We start from the raw sequence: 14,514 nt of genomic DNA, 5'->3' as shown, positions 1-14,514 counted from the left end.
CTCATAGGAAGTGGTTTTAGGTAAAGTGTCACGATTATTTTGCCTACCACAAGGAATATTAGTATAGGGGGTTGAACATTGGGGAAGAAGTTATTGAAATAGAGCTAGGGCAAGCAAAATAAACAAAACTATTGCGAACGGCTCTCGGGGTTTATTTGGAGAACTGGATCGTGGATAAGTGAATAAAACAATAGGATTGGATTGGGGCAACTACAAAAATGAAACAAACTACAAAGTACTTACATGAATCTCCTTGAACAAATAAAACACAAGAAGATCCTCTAAAATGTGACACTGTAAGAAAACTTTGACAGAAACTTTGACAGATGTTAAAAATAGGCTACACCCTAAGATCTAGAATTTTAATTATTACAATTATGAAAGCAATTATTACTAGAAAAAATGTTTATCTTTACTTTAAAAGTTTAAACAAAAAAAAGTTACCTGGATTTCACTAAAATGCACTTTAAGATTTCTGGGGTTACACTCTCTGCTACACGAACAAATTCATCTCAAAACTGTGAAAAGGCATGCTGAAACAGCTTCTTAGGACAAAGAAAATTGAGGTTGAAATTGGGACACCGGACACAAAATTTGAAGCTCCGCTTCTTAAAAAAACTGAAACACATGTAGGTACTTTTCAGAGCTTGTAGACGCCGTTTTACAAATATCTCAGATGAGAGACGACTTACAAATTAAAAAGCAGTGATTACTCATTTAAAATTGACATATTACATTGCGTAAAAATCACTTTTTTTCAACAAATTTACCGGTTTTTTCTGATTGAACTAAACACGTCTCCTTGAATGACCCATCTTCCAAACCTGCAACTTAAATTTCTTCGACCTCGATCTGTGTACATGCTTCTACCGTTTCCTTACCCCTCGTGTCAATCCAAGGAACGGGCCAATCCAAAATTTTTGTCAAACAAGTACACATCACACAGTAAATGACCTTGAATCAATGTTTACTTTTAAAATTTTAGGATTAACTCGTACAAATATAAACCAAACATAATCATATGAATTATTCTTTCTTGAGGAATGTCGAATATAAACACAGAGACTCAGCAATATTTTATACTTGGCCCGGAAGCGTGCCAGATAAATTTTTTATTTATTTTAGTATTTTTAATATTTGTGTTGTTTGTGAACTTTTAGACCTTTGTATTATAATACGATGTGATAGATAAGAACCAAAAATGCTATTACTTGATAGTACGAGATCCCACAACAAAATCACTATGCTCATTTTGTACTTAACAAAACCCACATTTTTACATACATTTAAGAATTGTAGAATACATTGATAATAGGTTGCCAGTCAAAAAGTGTCTGGAAATAGTTTTTTTTTAAATAATTGGTAATTAATTTATGAAAAAAAAAATTTTCGTGTATTTATTTTGTAAATAAAATATGCTGCTCAAGACTTATATGCATGTTTTTTATATAACATTAAAGATAACCTTTTTTTTAATAAGATAATATTATAAGGTAGCGTAAAAAAAATGGTTGCAGATTAGGGCAAAATGCGAGGCATCAAAAATATCAGCAATTTAAGAAAGATGGGGATTGTCACATTATCCTGACGACCTTTTGAAGTTTGTTATAGTGTAATTATGTTAATTAAAGTTTACATTTTAGAAAAATAAATAAGTGTATTATATTCCAATTGTTTCGAAATTTAGATATCTTGGTGTCGTACTTGACAGAAAATTGCTTTGGACTCAACATATATTAAGTATACAATTGGTCGCTGCGAAAAAGGTATTAATTTTCTTAAAATTGTGTGTAAGAGATCGTAAGGTGCAGATCAAAACATTGAATTGACTTTATATCTAGCCTATATAAGATCTATTATAGATTACTGCTGTTTGGTATATGGGTCAGCTAGCGTAATCAATTTATGTAAACTTGATAGAATTCAATTTAAAGCTCTAAGTATTGTGTTAGGATTGATGAAAAGCACTTCAAATGAAGACCCTAGTTCTAGCATCTGAAAACCCACTCTCATTGCGCAGAGAATATCTGGCAAGCAAATATTTCATAAACCAACATTATCGTGGCACTTATAATGCAAAAATAATTAATGAATTAAATACAGCTGATTTAACATCCACATAAATTTAAAAAAAAATCGGTTGCCTGTAAAGTCGGTTTTACGGGCGAAGATTTTACGTGACAACGTCTTTTTCTCGGTAGAATATTTATTGATATGAATATTATTAAATTGCACAATAGGAACAAGGAATTGCCGCTATAAACTCAGTTTCTCAACTTTTGTGTCAATCTAACAATTAATCAATCAATCATGGTTTACGATAATGAAATATTAGTGTACAATTATTTACCTTTATTGTTGTAGTTGTTGTAAATGACGAATCTACTCACGAATTGAAGACAAATCTCACGATCTCACGATTAAGGTCTTACATCTTACGATTTTTAAATTTTTTGTAAATTTCAAGTGTTTCTAATAAAATGCATGGGAGGAAATCAGCTTTTTTTAGATTGTCACCTTGAAATATCCATAAATTGACTGTATTTTTGTATCAAAGTGGGCTACTCCAATTAACTCAATTAATATACACAAAATAATATAAACAAAGCTTAAAAGGTTCTTTATGCTTTGAAAGTGGTTTATAAACAACTGAATTGTAATGTATATTTTACCGCCTTTAATAAATATAAGGTATAGACTAAATTTTGTGTAAAGAACAAACATTCAACAGACCTAATAGTAAAAACATATTGATTTAAGTGTGAATTTGAGATAATGTGCTGACAAAATGTTAAATCCTAAGAAAACAAAATTATGTTTTTATGTATATTCATTATACTTAATACTCTTGGGTAAAATACCTCATATCATATATGTCTTTAGACACAGTTAATAATTTTCATTGAAGTTTAAACTATAAAGAATGTTTACAATCATTGCTCAATATTAAATGGATAAATCCATAGCAATATTATAAAAGAATATAGGTCCCTAGGTAATTACCTAAAATTATATCTGATACTGGTGGTTCCCCCTAAAATAGGACACTGTAAGCACTCCACATTTTCACTATAGACACAGCTGACAATACTTTCAACGATTTTCAACTTTAGCGATTCAACGCGCCTAATTCTCTAGTGCCGCGCGCAGCGTAATGATCATGTTTGAGTGGGAGAGAGACGCAAGGCATTCGCCGGTCCGGCGGGCCTCTCTCTCGTTCGGTGACTCACTGTAACAGACGTGAGCGGGCGTTACACTTTTTCTTAAATGACTCCGAGCCACAACCTAATTTAAGACGTTGTCACGTCAAAAACCTCTCCACCACTTGCAAGAGCAATTATAACTTGCAACGAACTCAAGTTAATAAATTTTCCTTGTAATCCTATCTGGGAATCGTTGGATATACCACATCTAACAAGTGTTCTAGCTACAAATATTATTATTCCTAAATACCAAAACGAATTTTGTTACACTACTCCCAAAAAAATCTTAAGTGGCTATTCAGATCATATACTCTGTATCAAAAATGAAGCTAAAAAGATCATTTATTTTAAATAATCAATCCAGCATCTTTTCTGCTAAAGCATGTGCTATATACAAAACCTAACCTTACCTAAATAACGACAATGTAACCAAAGTTAGAGCAGGAGACCAATTTACTGAAAACATTCTAACACCGGGAGGAAGTAGACAAGGCGACAGTTAAATCCCCTTCTTGTTTAACCTACTCATGGGCAAAATTATAAACAACAGAATGGGCAACAAAAAAATTGGTATGGTGTGGTACGCAGATGATCCAGCAATTATTGCCAAATCCGATCTCTGGTTTCCGACTGCTGGGAGCCATTCTGTCTCCGGCTTCTGCAAGTAATGTAGCCTTTCTTAAATAATTTTAAAGTATTTGTTTGTCCTTTTGTAGTGTTGTGTGATGTACATTTATATGTTTATGACATTTTGTTCTTGTCAGATAGGCCGCAATTGACGAAATGCCCCTGAAGATGATCTAGGGATCGAAAGTACTTGGGCAAGATTAAATTAAACTGTGCTCGATATATACCTTTTATCTGATAAAGTACATATAATTTTGTATATAAAACATGTCAGCCTCATGAGCTGTGTTTTATATTATAAAAGTAAATAAACGAAATGTGTGTTTTAAAATTAATTACTATTAATTGAATGAAAACCACTTGCCGCCACTTTTTGACTGGAAACCTATATCAACGTATTTTCCTGTTCTAAAATGTATGTAAAAATATTTGATCAACGACGTCATGAACATAGCGATTTTGCAGTGGGATTATGACTGTTTGTTTTTTGTTTATCGAAACTTCAAATAAAATATTTTCCGTGGATATATTATTCGAACCCTTATAATTCAGGCTGATTCCAATTAATATTAATTTAAAATAAAATGTCACGGTTACGTGGCATAAGGCTTAAAATAGTAGATACTCCAATTTTTTATTATTTTGTCTTTTTTGTGGTCACTAAATGTGAAAATACTAAAATCCTTCTAAAGAATCCGCCGAGCCCGCTTGAAATATTAGTGTGGTGTGTTTTATTAGAAATATCAAGGATCAGAGGATCATGGTTAATAGAGTAAGTAAAGCTCGGGAGAAAAGCAAGAGACAGTGTCAGACGGTTTAAACTTTCATATGCCGCTCCCGCTTCGCTAAAGCTATCTGCACGGTTAGTCAAAAACAAAAAAAAAACATACAAAAACCCAGGGTATGCTGGAAATTCAGTATACCCTCTCTAGTAAAAGAAAAAATTATATAAATATTTACAATTATAAAGAGTAGACCAAAAGTCAGTTAACCATCTTGTATATTAATAAAAGCAAAAACAACTGGTGTAAAAAAACTTATTGTTTATTTTAAATAAGTAGGTACTAAAAGGAGGCGTCGGCTTCTTTATTCACAAAAGAATTGCTAACAGAATTGTGCCAATAAACCAAATCTCAACAAGAGTGGTCTACTTAAATATCAAAATAAACGCCAGATATATCCTAAAGTTCATTCAAGTGTACGCCCCTACTACAGGACATCCAGACAAAGAAGTCCAAATATTCTACGACAAAATATCCTGTGCAATCAAGGAAAATCCTGGCCACTTCTTAATAATAGGTGGTGATTTCAACGCCAAAATAGGCACTAAGGAAGACCCCTCTGAAATAATATTGGGAAATTTTGGAAGCGAAGGCAGAAATGATAGAGGCAAACAACTACTGACTTTCCTTTTGGAAAACAATCTCTATCAAATAAAAAGCTTCTTTAAAAAGAAAAAACACAGAAGATGGACATGGGAAAGTCCTGATGGAAAAACAAGGAACGAAATCGACTATTTCTTAACAAAAAAAAAAGAATTATTTAAAGACGTAAATGTGCTAAACCAGTTCAGTACAAGCAGTGATCATAGGTTAGTAAGAGCTAAAATAACGATATCAACCGAAAAAGAAAGACTCAAAATGATAAATAAGAAACAACCAAAGAAATAGACAAAACCAACTAACATTCAGGAGTTCGAAAAATATATTGGTAATTCATTGAAAGAGACAACAACAGCAGACATCAATATATGAACAAACAAATAGTCAACACAATGCAACAGGCTCAAACTAAATATTGTCCGACAAGCAAAAAAGATGAAAAGCTGAGTCAACCCACGAAAATCCTTATAGAACTAAGGCTACAAATGAAGGGAGATAACACTACAAGCAAAGAAGCGATAAATCAAATAAATAAGACGATCACAAAGGCAATAAGAAAAGACATAAAAAACTACAATGTAGAAAAAACAAAACAGGCAATAGAGCAAAATAAGAACATGAAAGTTTTGAAGAGGAGCGTACAAAAGGGGAAAATAGAAATTAACAAACTGAGAAACAGAACTGGAAAAGAAACAACGAACAGAGATGAAATATTAAGAATAGTCGAAGAGTTCTACACAGAGTTATATAGATCAAGAAAAAAAGATAACAATACGGAACCTCCAATTACACTAAAAACTGGGGTATTAAACCAAGGATCAGATTTAATGCCCGATATAACAAAATCAGAAATCAAAGAAGCCCTGAAGAAAATGAAAAATAATCGAACCCCGGGTAAAGACGGAATAGTATCAGAAGCACTAAAAATTGAAGGGGATGTATTACTTGAAAAAATTAAACAACTTTTCAATATCTGCCTTCACAGCGCCAATATTCCAACAGACTGGAACAACGCTATTATGATTCTATTACACTTACTATTTATTCATTGTATAACAAAAGTTCCATAACTTGTATTTTTGTGATTTCTTAAATAAAACCTTTTTAAAAATATACGTTTAAGTGTTTCCAACATTTCTATATATAATATTAAGAGTGCATAGCATTCTACACTCTAAACGACGTTCAAATTTTACTTAAAATATGTCACCCGTTCTTATGACTTAAAATTATACTATGTCCAATCCTAGTGTTATCTTTCTCTATATATCCTCTATAGACCTATTCTTAGACTCTACTCTAATTTTTTGAATCTGTAATATTGTTTTACTAAAACTCAATTAAAAAAAATTACTGAATAAATTCGAAACCAAAACAAAGCAGTCAAAAGTTTTGAAAACGAATTAACTTTTTCGTGTAAGTTACTTCCGTAAAAAAATGATGCACTAGTTTTAAAACGTTTGCTTTTATAATGGAAATCGCATACATTTAACAGAAATAGAGTACGTCTATCTCGGGGCTATAGTAGGTTTCCCAATACTCTAAAATTGTAAATTGGATTAAAAGTTTACATAAACACCAAATCTAACCGTAGAAGTTGGTTTTAATCGGGTAGCGCTACCTTTCTCCACCTAAAATAGTTTCAGATTTAGGAAGGCTATCTACATAAAACGAGAAGAGTGCTTTGGCCGTTTGGTGGATGCGAGAGAGAGTGAACTTCCCCGCCTCCGGATAACTGTCCCATAAAGTTGCTAGTAATGAGTTCCACGTTCACAGGTGTTCGCGTGCTCTTGTATTTTAGTTTTCTCGGCATTAGAGGCTCTGGTGTTTTCAGTAATTGCCTAGTTACCATGTACCTACGTTTATTGGTTGTTCTTACGATGTAAATTGGCATTTTCTTGTTACGTATGAATCGTAAACTTTAGGATTTTGCAGGATATTAACTTAAAATATTATAGTTGCGTTGCTTCGGTATAAAGATAACATGGTTATAGTATGTTTACATATAAGTATACCTGCTTTTATTATCTGTATACATCAGTACATTTATTTTAATGATTATGGAATTATATTTCTATTGTTACTCCAGAGTATAACAAACGCTGCCAGAGACGTAGCACAACAGCTTCAAATTTTTTGTTTCATATCATATTAGTTTTTAAAAATACTAAATTGGCAAAAATATATTATCTCTCTCTTTTTAATGGCGCTACAGCACAAATCGAGCCTTGGCCTTCTCCAAACTATGCTTCCAAACTTACCAGTACCGCGCCGATTTTCTCCAGGTTCTCACGTCTAGCAAATTTTTGAGCGCCCGCTGCCACTTTATCCTCTCACCTTTTCCGTCACCTTCCTTTTGGTCGTGCGCCTTGCATTTTACTATGTAGGGCTCTTTTTGGCAATCTTCTGGTCTCCATTCTCACTACGTAACCAGCTCACGCAGTAAGAAAAATATAATATAAAAAAATTATTTTAAGGATATATTTAAACCGAAAATACTAAAGTGCTAGTGCATAAATATGTTGTAAACATTCGTAAAAACAAAAATTCATTAAATAAATATCTATATAGGTAGGCACAATACACATATACATTAATTTATAAATACGAGGATATAAATATTATTAGAATCCTACCTGCTACGTCCACAAGGCCTAAATCCCGTAATCCTTTATAAACATAATATAGCAAAACAAGGAGGGCGAAAGGCAGGTTTTGGCATCTAATAATCGGAACATACTTTCTTCTCCTTCAGGTGCCTATTCGTTACGAAAATTGGTGATAACATTTATTTATTTTTCTTTTCTGGCCTTCTAGTCCAATTTGTTTCACATCTTTTCCTACCTCTTGATTCCATCTATTTTTGGGCCTTCTTTTTTTTTAAAGCTATACTGTAGTTTAGTACCCTTTTTGAAGTCCTCGTGTTCGGCATCCTTTCTAGGTGACCTCGCCATGCCTTTATGATTCCTATTATATTAGGTTGATTACATAATTCCTTTAACTCATCACTTGATCTTCTTATCCATAAACAGTCCTCCATATAATCTTCCTTAGGATTTTCCTTTCCCATACTTTAGTAAATTTTGTTCTTTTTTTGTCATTGTCCATGTCTCACTGCAGTATATTACTATTAGTTGTATAGTTGTTTTGTATAACTGTATTTTTGCATTTCTTGATAAAAACTTGTTTTTCAACATTTCACTAAGAGCATGTACACTTCTATTGCCAGCCATTCTTCTAACTTGTATTTCTTCTTTAATGTTTGGTTTAAGTGATATTATTGCACCTAGGTATGTAAATCTTTCTACCATTTCGAATTCGTATGATGATCCTTCTTCTACTTCTACTTTAAACTTTTGTCCATCCCTAAACTGATTATCTGTCCACTGCATATTTTTTGTTTTAGTTTCATTTATGTAAAGTCCCATTTTCTTTGCTTTTACTATTTTTTGTACTATCTCCTGTAGCCCATTTTTTCCTCTTGCCAGCAACACTACATCATTCTCAAATGCTACAACTTGGTGTCTTTTATGATATAGGAGTCCTTCTCTATTGATTTTCGCTTCTTGCATTATTTTTTTTAGGCATAAATTGAAGAGTAATGATGGCAAAAGATCGTCCTGCCTTAATCCTTCGTTTACTATAAATTTGTCCGATGCATACTTGTTTACTTTGACTCGGTTTTCTGTATTCTCTAAAGTAAGATGTATCATGTATCGCAACTTTCTGCTAACTCCCAGTTCCTCAAAGGTCTCTTTTAATTTCTTTCTCTTTATTCTATTGTATACTTGCTGGAAGTCGATAAATAGCGCTATCGTTGGTTAGTTGTGTTCATAGCTTTCTGCTTGTAATTCTCTGATTACAAATACTTGGTCCGTTGTGCTTCTCTCTCGTCTAAATCCGCAGTGATATTCGCCTATTATATTTTCAACTTATTTTTCTAGCTTATCTTTTATGGGTTTTTATAGGATTTTATGTACGGTATTTAGTAACGCTACTCCTCTGTTATTACTGCATTCTGTTTTGTCTCCTTTTTTGTGTAATGGGCAAATAATTGCTTCCTTCCAATCTTCTGGTATTCGTTCTTTTATCCATATCGCAAGCTAGTTACAAGTTTTTGGCATAGCCTTTGTGCTGCACTATGTTTTAGGGAAAGGTTTTTTAACGACGTTTTGATTATGGACACAAGGGGAATTACAAGGCTAGCAGTAGTGTAATAGGAACTTGAGATCTCCTTTGTTGCCTTATCGAAAGTCAATAATTGATTAAAATGACATTGATTAATTCTAGGTCTAGACTACAAATCATTCACAGTATTGTTTTAATGGAGGGATCAGACAATATTGCAGCTATGTAAGTGGACATTATTGAGAAGCTTTGGAGCATATAGTAAATTTGGTTCCATTTAGTTGGTATGTATTGTTTTTAAATAAGAATTTTCATAAACACGTTGCTACGTCTATCAAAAGTGTAGCCATCATTTTAACTTTGGTAATTTTTTGAAAATTGCATTCTTTACATCCTGTAGGCCATCTGTAATAACTAACTTTAATATAAAGAAAGACAGTTAAGATTTGATTTCACTTATAGTGCGTCTGTGTATCGGCTTATACATACTTCACCCTAAAAGAGATCTTCGAAGCGGCTACTCACAAACGCTCTGAACGTGAAAATAATCTTTTCTGTCATAATAGAGGCAACTATAAAATGTTTGCAAAATATTTAATATGTTTGCAAAACAATGCAGGTTTTTGTCACCTCCTAGCAACTTCCCAACCACCATGTTTGCTTCACCATCTGCGCAGGTGCCGATAATTCTAGCCAGAGGGTTGCCAAATTCTACAAAGAGCTACTTTATGGTTTGGCAGACATAATACCCAATATTTTCTGTCATAATAGAGGCAACTATAAAATGTTTGCAAAATATTTAATATGTTTGCAAAACAATGCAGGTTTTTGTCACCTCCTAGCAACTTCCCAACCACCATGGTTGCTTCACCATCTGCGCAGGTGCCGATAATTCTAGCCAGAGGGTTGCCAAATTCTACAAAGAGCTACTTTATGGTTTGGCAGACATAATACCCAATATGACTTTCCTGAAAGCGTTGAACCCCCAACATGGTTGTCTCAAGATTGGTACCTTCTTAATGATCTACTCTCCGGTTTTCACTATCTCAGCTACATTTCTTTTTTTGAAGTTATACTTCTATACGCGTGCTCCACGTTGGAAATTTGTACGGGAGTGAATCGGTGAAATCATTACATATGTAAGATAATTAGTAAGAGAGGGACAGAAGATATATTTTCTCTCTCTTCCTCTCTCGAGAATAAAAATGTTGCTTTTATATATATATATATATATATATATATATATATATATATATATAAATATATATTTTATATATATATATATATATATATATGTATAATTAATATTTATTAATATTATTATTTATGTGATATGTTTTGTATTATTTATTAAATGTTCATAATTATTTTACACTTTTTTACTTCAAAATAATAATCTCAATAAATTACTGTATGACTGGGAACTGTCAATTTTGAAATATGTTTGTGTCATGTCTAATTGGCAAATATTTTACGTGTTTGGTTCATACGCTGGTGTATGTGAGTTCGAATCCCAATATGAATTTACTTTTTTATTTTTGAAATATTTAAAAACCCCACGTTAATTCTATTAAATATATATAATACACGCAAAAGTGCTAAATTTTTAAATAAAACGAAAATTTACAACATAATCCGAGTTGTTGGTTTTTGAAGTTATACTTCTAAACGCGCGTTCGACTTTGAAATTTGCACGGGAGTGAATCGGAAATTTGCACGGGAGTAACAAGCCTCGTTAGGCATGTTAAATTATAAATTAAAACTTGTAAATATCTCAAGAGAGTTCAAATGTGTACTTATACACAACAAACAACAATTAAAAATATTGTATTCATCAATGTCAGATAAATTGACAGTTGTATCACCAAACAATATTTTTTTTATTAGTATTGTTATCATGGTAAATTAAACATATGGGTAAGTAAGTTATGTATACCTATTGTCATTTTTAAATACTGATGAATATTATTCATTTAATATCTTAGCATTTTTAGAATTGGAAACATTTATTTGTTATTATTTCCATTGATCGATTACTTTATTTTTAATTATTAGCGTACTTATTTATATAAAATGGCATATTAAATTAATATTAAGTACATTGTTTCTTTTGTAAACAACTGACCTAAATTTGTTTTAATGGAATCCTAGGTTAGAGTTTTAAAATATTCGAACTCTAGTCGTAATACACATCGTCTAATTAGCCGTGATCGTCTAGTGGACTCTTAGGATCCAACTTTGTGGCCTTGGTATCCCAGGTTCGAATTCTGGTCACGGCAATGTGCTAACATGTCACGGTGAGGCAATTTATTGTTTTTTTTTTAATATTTAAAAATATTAATTACTGTGTTTAAAACAATTAAAATGTATTTTGAACAACAAATTTTTACAAACAGGTGTATATAAAAAATACTCTAACCCGCTCCAAAAAAAAATTGTTTTGAAAAAATTATTGTTGGAAACGAAAAATTCGATAATAGGGTAGGATTAAAAATGATATTGTGTATATTGTACAAATGATCAGTAGCACAGACAACACTGGAAGTTAAGGATATAGTATCGAACTTTCAAGAAGCAACACTAAGCGTAGGCCTGAAAATAAACGAAGAAAAAACTAAATACATGGTCGTATCAAAAAAGGAACGACAGCGAATAAGACAAAACATTACCATAAACGATCATAATTTTGAGGTGGTCAAAGAATTTAAATACCTAGGAGCAACAATTACCAGTGAAAACACAGGAGAACGAGAGGTTGAAATACGAATACTGGCCGGGAATAAATCATTCTTTGCCATTCAACATCTAATGAGGTCAAAGCTTCTCTCAAGGCGTGCCAAAATCCAAATGTAGAAAACCATAATACGACCAGCAGTGACATATGGAAGTGAAACATGGACATTGAGAAAGAAAGAAATCAATAAGCTATTAGTATGGGAACGCAAAATCCTGCGAATTATAAATGGTCCTTGCAGGGACAGCGTTAGAAATGAATGGAGGAGCAGATAAAACAATGAAATAGAGACTCTCTTCGGTAAAGGAAACATCGTAAGATACATAAAAGCCAATAGATTAAGATGGGCAGGCCACATGGTACGGAGTGATGACGACAGACTGATTAGCAATGTGTTTTGGGAAAGACCAGATGGTAGAAGATCGACAGGAAGGCCCAGAAAAAGGTGAAAAGACGCAGTCAGGGAAGACCTGGAGAAGATGGAAGTAAGGTCATGGGAAATAATAGCACAGAATCGGAATCAATGGAAGGCAATAGTAAACGCGGCAAAAACTCACAAAGAGTTGTAAAAGCCAATGATGATGATGATTAAAAATGATACTTTTGTTTATCTATATAAAAATAACGATTTTGACAAATTTTTAATGGAGTTTAGAATAAAAATTTTACAACAGCGATTCATTGCTCAGTTTTTGAAGTTATATGCGTATATTAAACATAATGCGTAAGTAAGTTGTGTATATTGTCATTTTTAAATACTTATGACTATTGCATTTTAATTTGTATTGTATTATTATATTGAATTATGTTGCAGTGTATATAACTTCTACCGGCAGTCCCACTGGACTGCCACACCCGTTTTTATTTCTACGGCGTAGAGATCCTTGGTAAATCAATTTGTTTCCATTTGTATCTCTCTACAAGGAAGGTTTTAAGGGGAAGTTGAAGGTAAGGGTGGTAAACTTCATTACATAATTTTTCCAAAATTTACATTTTTAACAAAATTCAGCTACTTAGCATGACTTTTAAAGATTCAGTGACATTTTCGTCTCTGACGGCTAGAGTATAAGGAATAAATTAAAATTAAAGACAAAAAAAATTGTTGTCTACGTGGTATTTTTATATAAATAAAGAATATTGCAGCAAAATACCTTTTGACTTTATTTAAAAATCAGAGTATATTAACGATTTAAAACGAAAAAAACAAAAACTTCGCCAACTAGAAAGAGTTTTATCATAAGCGCCTCTATGAAACTAGTTTTTCGTCGTTAACCAAACATTGTATCCATAAAGTTCCTTTCACAAGAAGCGCCCTTAAATTTTACGGCTTAGTAAAAAATCCCCTTTGCTTCTCTCCCCAATTCCACTAACACCTTTTTATGATTCTACTGAATTAGATTATCTCTCAGGATATGAATTTATGTATATGCGCACTGATACTATTCATGTCAACGAAAATGAGACACGCTGAATAAATAATGAGTTGGCTTTATTTTGTAAGTTTGACGATACTTTTATGATAGACCACGTACTTTGTTTAGAATTATTTAGAGCTAGAATTATCTTTGCAGATACTTTTAAATTTTTAAAAAACGTTACAGCTGCAAAACTCTTACTAAAATGTGTAAATTGTGAATTGTTCACTAATTTATGTAATTTATTAGTTAATATATTTAACACAATTTTTATAAAATAGATTGAAGATTTAAAGATAATGGACAAATACTTTTTAGTTCAATAGAAATAACTAATTCAGTTTAGTATATTTTAGTTTGATTCATAAATATTAAAGGAAGATTTATTATAAAGGGTGATGCATTTAGAGGTACTTTTTTGGTGGGGATTTGATTGGAGATCGTGCATGAATACTGTCAAACTGACATTTCGCTTTTGTTCGGTATTGTTTGACATTTCATGATAGAAAGGCTTAGCCCGGCACAGCGTCTAGAAATTATTAAGTTGTATTTTAAAAATAATGGGAGTTCTGTGAGGAATGTGTTTCGTATGCTTAGAGCAATTTATGGTCCACATAATCGGCCTACTGAACGTACAATTCACTTTACGATTAGTAAGTTTGAAACCCAGTTTTCATTATTGGATAACACGCGACCAAATAGACCACATTCAGCACGTACTGAAGAAAATATAGCGGCGGTAACGGATAGTGTACTCGAAAATAATGAAGAATCGACTCGTCGCCGTTCTCAATAGCTTGGCTTGTCATATGCAACAACCTGGCGTATTTTACGTAAGAATCTTGGTTTAAAAGCATACAATCTTCAAATATTGCAAGAGCTGAAGCCTATTGACCCTCAGAGTCGTCACCGTTTCAATCGGTGGGCTCTTGATAAGCTTTCAGAAGATCCAATGTTTTCGAGAAAAATGTTGTTTTCAGATAAGGCCCATTTTTGGCTTAATCGGTACGTTAATAAACAAAATG

The 14,514-nt window shown here is 32.4% G+C and overlaps 1 protein-coding gene across 1 annotated transcript in view; it reads right to left on the bottom strand.

Annotated features, from left to right (window-relative positions):
* side-II (sidestep II transmembrane protein) overlaps positions 1–14,514 on the bottom strand; it is a 686,092-nt gene that overhangs the window by 614,034 nt on the left and 57,544 nt on the right. The gene's annotated exons all lie outside the window — the stretch shown is intronic.

The sequence above is a fragment of the Diabrotica undecimpunctata genome, chromosome 5 (assembly GCF_040954645.1).
Source record: "Diabrotica undecimpunctata isolate CICGRU chromosome 5, icDiaUnde3, whole genome shotgun sequence".
Lineage (NCBI taxonomy): Eukaryota > Metazoa > Arthropoda > Insecta > Coleoptera > Chrysomelidae > Diabrotica > Diabrotica undecimpunctata.
Note: the sequence above shows the minus strand (reverse complement) of the source record. Positions and strands in the feature narration are given on the sequence as shown.